The following is a 10,836-nucleotide window of genomic DNA, read 5'->3' on the forward strand; positions in this document are numbered from 1 at the left end:
TATTACTCAAGTTTACCTGAAATGGTACATTTTCTGAATGTGACTTACAATGATCTGACAATGATTTAACTATAACAATTTCTGCCATTTTGAGTTTGCTTGTTTGGTGTGGATGCCCCTGATAAACTGGAGAAAGGAATGTGAAATCTCTGTTGGTGATGAGGATTGAGGAGGTGGTGGGGTTGGGGGTCCCTCAAGCTCTGACTGCTGATAATCAATCTCTCAACAGGAGATGGGCAGAAGACAGAGGCCCTCACTGAATGGAAGGGATCCTCCACAGTTGTGTTTACTTCAGGCAGAGGGAGAGAGGACGACAGTTAGGATTAAAGTTAACATGCCTGAGTGCATGGCTGGAACTGATGCATCTGCAAACGAGCAGGCAGGACACAGTGATGTGTGGGTGTGTAATGTGGGTGCGTCTGTTTAGAGCATGTTCATTGTCAGAGCTGCACTGTATTGACACAGTGCATATGCTTCATGTGAGTACACATTCATCTTAGAAATAAAAGACCCTTGACATTATTCACAAAAAGAGCATGAGGAGAAGGAAAAGGAGGAAAAGGGAACAGGGGGAGGGGGTCAGTCATTCTGGGCAGCCCACAGAAGGGAGCCGGTTTCCATGGTTTCAGAGTAGTTGTGGCTGGTGTTGCTGGGCCGATGGGAGGCAGCTGGTTGCCTAACAGCAGCAGATGGAGCAACGCAGGTTTCCAAGAACACACAGGCACTGTCCCTCGCCTACATGTGTCATATCGTTCCTGTCATCATTATCCTATCCACATGCACGCACGTGCGCGCACACACACACATACACACACCAGTCTACTCTGTGGGGAGTGATGACTGGACTTCAGCAGGCTTTTAGCCTTTTATGTGGCAGCATCTTCATCACCAGAATACACAGAACAAAGCACCATGACGACAGCTGTCTTTACGCAGAGACTGATGCTGGATTTTAAATATGTAGAAGAAATACAGTGCCGGATCCTAATAGAGTTGTTCCAATTCCAACAATAGTATTAGAAATGTGTATGGTACTGCCTAAAGCAGGATCAGGAATCGGTGAGTTCACAAGTCTATGCACAGATCTGATACCATGTAATGTATTGATAAACTTTCTAGTTTCACACCCAGATAAAACGACAGTCTTAACAGAAATCAATTCTTCCTTCGCTGCTCTAAAACAGAAGCCTACACAGGAAGTTGTGCTGTGCAGCCACTGGCACCTGCTGTTATAGAGCAACAAAGAAGAATTGATTTCTGGTAAAAGGCGTAATGTTAGCTGTTGGCATGGGTCACGAATAAGTGGACCGTGGTCCAGGTCCAGACCCAGATGCTGTCCTATCCAGACCCAGACATATAACCTATAAATTACTGAGAACTATTACATTTTGATGGAGAGTTTCTGTTTTAACTGGTTTTAAGAGATTTTCAAGCCTTTACAGTGCAGATCACAGAACCTGAGCCATGACATACAACAAAGACAGCAACAAAAAAAGCTGTTAAAAAAATTTGAACGCATTGGTATCGGATTAGTACTCAGTGTGGGCCGATGCAAAAGTTCAGGCATCAGAATCAGTAAGGAAAAAATGTTATCAGAGCATCTCCAGATCCTACACAACCTAAATCGAATTAGTACAAAAACAAAAAACAAAAAAAACAATATACTTACATGTTAGATTTAAAAAGTCAACACTATTTGCTCTCTCCATTCAAGGTAACTTTGACACCCATGTAGTGTGGCGTTACAAATGATTGGCTGTAACATTTTGCTCAGATGGATTTTCTTTGGCTGACAAATGGCCGTGTCTTCATCTTATCATCCACAGGCTCATAAATCATCGACACGAACTTAAAAACCCTTCAAGTATTCTGAAACTATATTTAACTAAGCAAAAAAACAAAAACATACAGACATAGATGTGTACACCCACATATCCAGTACCAAGAGCATCTTCTGCTGCGCTTTAAGGTTGGCTAGCAGAAGTAGGTTTTTGCGTTTGCCTCTAAAATCTATTTGTATGTGCATATTTACATGCATGATTAGGGCAAGTGTATGTGTCAGTGCGTGTTCACGTGTGCTCGTGTGTGTGTCTCTGTGCATGGTGTTATTGTAAAGTTGAGAAAGAGAGATAAGCAGAGGAGGCAGCTGAAAACAATAACCAGAGGATCACTGAACCCACGACTCTGAACTTTAATAACTTCACAGACCTGTGCTCTCACCCTGGGTAAGATAAGTCTAAACATAGCAGGGCTGCATGAGACATGGAATACACAGAAGAACTTCTACCTTCCTCCGTCTACTGTAACTCTTCAAATACCTCGGCAGGGTGGCATCAACTCATTAACACAGACTGGATGAATTACAGGTATGCAAGCAGGCCAAGAGTAGATGAAAGCAGACTATACCATGCTCTTGATATTTTTTTCTCAAATCTATCACCACTCTACTATAGAGACCTTTTTGTCCAGTTGCTATGGAAACTATAATTAGAGTCCAGCATGATGGCACTGCCTCCAATTAGAGTATGGCTCTATACCAAATCGTCCAACACCAACTGGTTGCTGGGTTTTATTGTATGTCATGGACAGCACATTTGTCAAAGTTGGGTGTAGACGAGCTGAGTTATCCTGAACCAAAATAATGGCTGGAAAGAGGAGAGAAGAGAGATGGAGACAGAGAGAGAGAGAAAGAGTGTCACAATGAAAAACAGAGAGATGGAGAGCAGAGAATCAAATGGAGACAGTGAATGTGGAAATGGAGCAGTCGTCACGATAAACAAACAGCTTTCTTTGTGTTTGGAAACCACCGACTTGGCTGACCTCCCACAGATGAGTGAACACTTACAACAATGTTTGGCCAGAGGGAAACTTCTTAATATCTGTTAATTAATATTCATTACATTATGACTTGATTACTCATTGAACTGCACCCTACCCCCGATGCTGGCTCTCTTGCTGTGCTTGCTTCAGCAAATCTCTGATGAAAATGTTTATGTGCAAGTGTTTTCAGTACACAGTGCATACAGACCCTTCAGTCATTTTCACAGCTCAGCTTAAGAACATTTAATCGCTGCATCCATGTCACTGTTCCACTCAATCACACATCTCATCCATCTTGCCCCACATGCTAAGCAAGGGGGAATTGGAGCGATGGTGGAATTATGCCCATTAGAATAATTCATTTCCCCTGGCAGGCCAAATGAGAATATATCAGCGTTATTAATAATGTGGAAGCCAGGTCCAAAAACAGCCCACTATTGACAGAGATGGAGGAGGCCAGTCAAATTAAGCTGAAAAACTCACCACAGGCATCCGGCTGCTGCTCCGCTATGCTGAACAACGCTTTACCAGTGAGCAAGAGCAGAGCCCCAAAGATGGTTTCTATACACAGAGTGTATATGAAGACCTGGTATATGGAAAACGTATTCACTTGTACTGAATATATCTAGTGCACTATGACACTGTTTTATGAACTCAATGTATTGTATCACTCCCAAGAATACGGCATGCAATTAATCATTTCTATAGAGTGCAACGTGTTCCCCACAGCTATACATCACGGTCTGTAATTTCCCACAACAGGATTTTTTTTTTTTTTACATCATGTAGAATACCAGCTGGCAGGATAGGTTCGAAGGTATTGATGCTTTTCTGTTTGTGTCACAGAGAAGAAATTCCCTTGATTTTTTTTTTTTTACCACAGCTGAGCAATTACCACCCAGCACTTGATGAGCCGCCTTTGTCATGTTATCTATTCTAAAATGATAAGTCTGAGAGGAAGATGTGCTTTAACTTGTATTTCATGCTTTCACCTGGACTTAATGTACAGCCTTCCTGTGGTATTTATTGATCTAAGAATACTTTTTAGCACACAATCAGGTACATTTTTTTCACAAAGAAACAAAAATAATAAAGTATTAAGTAAGACGAGGCAGTTAGAGGAGTCCAACTTCTCACACACCCAAAGACTGTGACAAACAAGATCATGAATAATGAGGCAATGACCTACATAGGCAGTTGAAACCAACCTGATGTTATGAGCTACAATGTGACAGACCACATCCATCACATATTTAAACACACACACACACACACACACACACACACAGAGACACAGAGGCTTACTGGCCAACAGATGTTCATGCCTGCAGTAAATACACAACAACACAGGACTGGCCAACGTATGATGTCATCATCAATTGTTAGCATCTGCACAAATTTGTTACAAAACAAACAAATCTGCCATTTGAAAAAGGTCGCAGCCACTCTGACTGATCGTACGCAGTTTTTTAAATGGCACAAATTACGGCAGTTTTTCTGTGGAATTTTTCAATGATTCAGTTTTAGCTGCCATTTAAAGGCCAAAATAAAAGGATGCGAGTGTGACAATAATATGTGTCTGGCAGCATGTTTTGAGAGATTATTTCCTAGCAGAGTTTCTGTTTTTCCTGTGGGTGTCAGAAGACTGACAGAACATAACATAATCCATTCACTGATATGAAAACACTCAACACAGGCGTATTAAACACCAGTAAAACACTGACAGTGTCAAAATCAAGACTTAATGTGTATTTAAATGGATTATCATGTTTCACCAACTTTATCTCTCAGTTGTTTTGTCACAATCCTTACATTATTCATCTTCAAATACAGTTAAACTGTCAAATCTATTTCTTTTTCTCTCACAGCAGCTTCCACACACACTTCAGCTATACTGCTGGTGCACTGAGCAAGTCTTGGTGATGAAACAGATTACAGTGCTTCTGCAAAAATACAATGCAAAAATGCTGCAGGCCACAACGATAACCTGTCAAACACATACATGTTTCATATTTTTAATAATCTGTCAATGTATAGTACAAAAACACTAGATAAAGGTCAATCTTGAAATATAATTAGTAATATGTTCATGCTCATTAGAATGAAATTGTCTCACTCAGAGAAATGTCTTTTTACAGCTGATCCAGCAAATGAAAATATCTTACCAGTCAAGATGCTTCATTACATTTATACAAAAACCACACTGAAAAAATCCAATGTTGGTACACTGCCAACAAACTGTATTAGAGTGAAAGCTATCTCTGCCCATGAACGCACTAATACCATCCCACAGTATATATGGTCATACTGCCAAACCCGCCACGTGTCATATAAGTACTGTGCATCATCCTCCTCGTGCGGAGTGACTGTGCTTTAAGTGCATTTTGTTCAGCTCCACTAGAACGTTATCATGGGCACATCCGTGCATGCATGTGTATGTTAATCAGTCCAAGAGTGTGTATGAAAAAAACAAAATAGAATAGGATAGTGTTAGTGCAAGAGAGAGACTAGTTCTATCTTAACACTGCCGTGTGAGTGAGAGTTAGTTAGATTTAAAGTCTCCAGCCCATAGTCTGTAATTGCAGACTGATGCAAGTGGACATTCCACTTCACCTCAGCATTCGAACCTAGCAGCATCTTTCATAATTCATGACTTCAGCAGAGCCACTTTGCTACTTTTTTGTTGTTCATTCTACGACTGACACTCAGGAAATCAGTACCCATCATTTACTAAAATGTAAGAAGAAAAAGACAAAAAAAAAACACATCCAAAAGCTCTCTTGTGGTTTGCCTTTCGAAATAATTTAGGATTTAATCAGTAATGAAGTAAAACAAAATTCAGTCTAATTACAAGCTACAGCATTTTGATTCTGTTGTGTGGGCAAACACATGTACTTTGTGACTGTTCTAACCTATATAATCATCTTTTGTCAAATAAAGTCAAACCAAATTTAATCAGAGGACAATAAAAGACCAAAAGAACAAACTGGATGTGTGTTTGAAAGTGGGGCATTGAAAATGCAGCAAAAGGCTTCTGAAATCTCAAGCCATAAAATTTTAATTACACACAAAGCCTCTCACCCTTTCATTCCCATGTTATTGTGCACTTTTATTCTTGACAGACCTCATAAACATGACTAAAGGCAATCGATAAATGTAGTATGGAGTATTTACCACCCATTCATACTAAATTTTCATGTTATACCAAGAGCTGATGGCCACATAGCTCCGTGAAAGGTTTACGTAATCTGCAACAGAAGTTCACTGGCAGTGTGTGCATTATGATATTCATTCAGGACAGGAAGAGTCATATCAATACAAAACTGTTAGCGTCTCTCACAGTCGTATTCAGTGTCACAAATTATACTGCAGCTCACAGGCTGAATGATGCAGGAACATGCCAGTGACTTGACATTAAATACCAGTAAACAATCCAAGTTTACTTATCATGCCACAAATCTGACTTTTGTCTCTAATAAACCAGTCTCAAACGACCCTGCTCCCACAGACAAACACAACGTCACAAGCAATGTAATGATGGGATGGCAGCCATACTAATAATAATAACATAGTGCTCATAAAAGTAAAATCATTGTCCCATAGTGAAGACCCACAGAATACTGCCTTTGCTTTACACCAGGCTCAGTTCGTAAGACCAGTAACTCAACAGTGACGAGAAAAGGCTGATAACTCAACATCTCAACCAGCTGCACAGGAGCAAGTTCAGCTGAAGAGGTGACGACACAGCGGCCAGCAATCACACAAACACACAAATATCCGCAACCACAAACGACGTGCACTTACTGTTCGTAGCTCTACCTGAGGATTGAGTCCATGAGTCGTGTGGTGACCTCTAGTTGTAGGTTGCGGGATCAAACTCAACTCTGTGTCGACCTCGACCTTTCCCTCGCTGGTGTGCAACCTTCCTCTGCAGCCACGGCTCATGAAAAACAGCAGCTGATGTCAAAAATGTCTTCAAAAGTCAATCCAGCAACTTTAAAATCCATTTGGTTCAATTTTACACGCAGCATGGCCCGTTAGCTACACTGAGCTGACACTGAAACGCTTTGGTCGAAAATAAAAGGACGTTAACTTCACAGGGTGTCTGACAAAACGTGCCTGGTTTTTGACGCGTTTCGATAGTTTCTCTCAGGACTCCTCAGCCCAGCTGCTGTGAGAAGCTTCAGCCTCTTACAAGGTGCGTCCTCATCACCTCACATAACCAAACATGGCAACCGGACGAGTTTTCATTTCGTTTCACTTCCTGTGGCCTAGAGCAGGTTCAGCTGTAGCTCAAGAAGAGGTAAAATTTAATTTGATGTTTTTTTAAAGACAAGAATGCAGAGTTTCTGAATTATAACTTGTTGACTTTGGCTGTATTCACAACTTTTGAACTGATTTTCAAATGTTCTTTTACAGCGTGTTCTGGTGAACTTTTGTTGTATTCTGGGTCTCTTCAGTGCAAGGAGGCGAAATGTGGAGTGGGACTGGATGTTCCTGGAACCTTTATTGCATCATTTTTTTTGTATGAACTTGAGAGTTCAAAAAGTGAAAAAAAAACTTCATTTGAAAAGCAAAAATCATTTCCCTTCCAGTTTCCAGTTTTTAGGCTATTTATAGACTGGGGTTGGGATTATGGAGGGTCTCATGAAATGTGCCTGTATGTTATTTTACACAGGTGACACCAACAAACCAACTTTCAGTGCTCTGTCAAAGTCTGGTGTGTGTATTTATTCATCACAGCTGAGAAGATGTGTCTCCTGTCCAGTACCTACCCATTACTCTGACGTCTATGGGTGTCAGCTGTGTAATAGTGGACCAGTGAGTGAGCCAGCTCCCACCCACACTATAATGTGCACCATCTCTCCATTCTAATATAGTAAAAATCAGCAGTTGGTAGGAAATGGTTTCATCATCAAAATAATAGGCATGAATAATTTGTTCTGATTGTTCCATTCTTGGATTAAGAGCCAACATTTCAAAGGCCTAAGCAGTTTATCCTGGTTCACACTGTAAATACCTTTAATCCTGTAATATTATTACACGGATAAGATTAAATATTAACCTTATTTAGTAACCAAATTTTTGCAATAGCCATGAACAAAATTATGTCTCAATGACCACTGATAATTAAAATATGAGGAACCACTGGCACTGCAGATATCATATGTAGTCTACCATATTGTTTATGCTCTCACACTACACCACAGTGTATGAGACATCATGAGGTTTTCATAGGATGTGATCATTTGTTTAGAAACTGTATCTATAACTCATGTGCATCATTTGCTGACATGCATGTATGAATTGACCTAATGATGGCGAGAACGTGAGTGAGTGAGCCTCCTCTTAAATGTTACATTGATAATGGCACTGTAAAATTTCAACTCAAATTCTTAAAAAGTGTATGCTTTGTAACAACAACTGTTAGCAACAACATCTCAGGTTGAAGTCAGGTTGCTTTGTAGAAAGAAATATGGCCTGTTCAAGAGCAGAGTTTGTGGAGCACAAATGTCTGAACTATGAATTTCAAAAGGCTGTCGTAAACAAAAGCCTTGAGCTCATGACAAAGACAAATTAGAGACAGCTATGGAGCAATGATGTCAATGGTGTCAAGGCTTGCAGATATCACAGAACATGATGCCAAGCTCCATAGTTTGAACTGCAACGCCTCTTTCCTCAACAGTTTTAATGGACTCTACTGCAGCTTTGGAACTGATTTAAACCACCACCCACCCCTCTCTCTTGTTAATGGCAACCTACTTTTTACTATCTCCGAACATGGAGCCAAAACCCTGCTCTGCCAAAGAAACACCACGGCCACATGGCCAGTGTGTTACAGCCAATACAACCCACCAAGTTTCCTGCTTTCTCGAAGTATAGGTTCTTATTTGAGTGCCTGAAGAAAAATATCACCTTGCTTAATAGCTACAGAAGTATTGGTTAGTACAGTAAACCTCACTCTTGACCAATTTCCATTAGGGCAACCATGCCTGTTGGTGATACCCTTAATTCTACATATGCTTAAAATCCCTTAAATGACTTCAATTTACAGTTTAACACTGGTTTTCTTGTTATGTGTCTCCTCCATACACTGCAATCACTAGATGTTGTCAAAATTGATAATCAGGTCTAACATCCCAATTAAGAGTATGTTCACTGCTTCCGCATTTGTTTGACACTGACACGGCCACCAGACTAAACCTTAGAATAACTAGTACTCTAGAATAATGAGGTAGGAAAAAAAGCACAAAGACATCTCTAACACAATTTACTACACTTTTCCCATCAGGCAGGAGAGACAGAACCTACCTCAAAGCCATGAGGCACCATAATCAACACTCAGCTGATTAACACAGGCTTGTGTAACCTTTACGGTCTGTTTTATCAGCATTGACTGAAATCCTGTGTTGGTTTTATATTGTGTAATTGTGTTGTTTACTGTGATCACGTTGTGATGTATGTTTGTGTCCCTGTATTATCTGAGAGCAATAAGACAAAGCTCAATCAACTTGGGTGACATGGCAATAAACTATTGAAGTTGAACATGAGCCAGTGAGCGAGTCAGTGAGCGATTTAGCCAACCAGTGAGAGAGTGAGCAAACAAAAATGACAGATTGCTCTGCCATTCAAGCTCTAAATGGCTGCCAGCGATGTTAAGTGAACAATGCTTCGCTTTTGTCATCTCAGGGCATTTGTGTACTTACAGTACATGTGTAGGTTTCAAATACTTGTGTGTATTTGTATGTGAGTGTGTGTGCATAGTTGTGTATCAGGCTGTCAGTGCTATCCTCCACTCCTAATGGTTTAATGGGCACCCTGTGGTGCCTCTCAAGCCCCCTGGAGTGGGGCACACTCAGAGTGTGGGGGAGCACAAAGGCGCAGCCATGTCTCTGGAGAGGAGAGTCTTTGTGACGAGGGGCCACTGCTGTGCTGACTGTTGCTGGCCTCATGGTGATTACCCTCCCCAGGGGGTCTGTATTGTGGGCCCTGAGACCCAGAACTTCACCTTTACATACCCTCCTGCTGCGCCTCAACAGGGGGCCGAAACACACCCCTGTCGATCACCCCACTTCGGGTGAACAGCCCGCTCACCAAGCGATCCATCCAGCATGCTCCATCACTTTTCCCGATGGAGGCTAGGTACATGACTGTGCTCCACAATCACAGTGATCCCTGCAGTATATGTAGGCAAATATATATAATATAGAAAGAATATATAAATGTAGTGCAGGCTGTTTAAACAACATAAGGAAACAACATATGCATACACACAAATCTACTACACTATCAGTGTTTTTAACCACTTTGTCTTTTTAAGCTCCAAAAAACCATCTGGGCACTGCCACATAAAAAAACAGATCAACACACAGATACATGCATACATACTCAAACCCATGTAGTAGATACATACAGTAAAAACATCCTGTCAAATCTTGGCTAATTTCATGACCTACTTATAGACCAATGCATATTTTATATGTCAAGCACATTTAACCACATCATGCTCACACACAGAGAGCCGAGTAGAGTATGCAGATCCAATCCCACACATTCTGCCCACTGGCTTCTGTACCAAACACCAAACACCATGCAAAAGGCTATAATTGTGCTTCGACTGTATTCCTTAAGAATGCAACCCAAGACTTAATATGCCTTTGAGAAGGCTGTAGCCTGGAGCAGAGGAGCGGGCATCCCAGAGCCTGGCTTCAAGTCCAGGGCAACGGAGGCGAGTAGCTCAGCTCCTCTGATTCCACTGATCAGGGTCACACTGCGGGGGCCAATCCCTGGTGAATAGTTTGACGCCCACCTTCGGATCTCGCTGTCATGGAGACCGCAGTTGACTCCTCACATTTCTTTCTTCAGTCTTGATGTACTGCATCTTGAGAATAATGTGTATGTCTGATGATGTAAGTGTTCCAAAGTGATGCATTTTACACTGTAACTACAGCATGTGACTCTAAGGTCTTTCATGTTTTGTTTGTTTTTTTTCTGTTTGGAGACACACTCTCACCT

General features: G+C 41.1%; 1 long non-coding RNA gene across 2 annotated transcripts; it reads left to right on the plus strand.

The window, feature by feature from the left end:
* Window positions 1–6,982: 6,982 nt before the first annotated feature.
* LOC139605726 (uncharacterized) lies at window positions 6,983–9,365 on the plus strand. 2 transcript variants are annotated; one of them, XR_011684451.1, is made up of 4 exons: window positions 6,983–7,123; window positions 7,240–7,368; window positions 7,499–7,641; window positions 9,113–9,365. It is a non-coding gene; the product is annotated as an uncharacterized lncRNA (long non-coding RNA). The 2 variants fall into 2 exon arrangements; XR_011684450.1 differs by having other exon boundaries at window positions 7,499–9,365.
* Window positions 9,366–10,836: the final 1,471 nt, after the last annotated feature.

The sequence above is a fragment of the Trachinotus anak genome, unplaced genomic scaffold (assembly GCF_046630095.1).
Source record: "Trachinotus anak isolate AG129_WGS33_773 ecotype Australia unplaced genomic scaffold, CSIRO_AGI_Tana_v1 ptg000021l, whole genome shotgun sequence".
Lineage (NCBI taxonomy): Eukaryota > Metazoa > Chordata > Actinopteri > Carangiformes > Carangidae > Trachinotus > Trachinotus anak.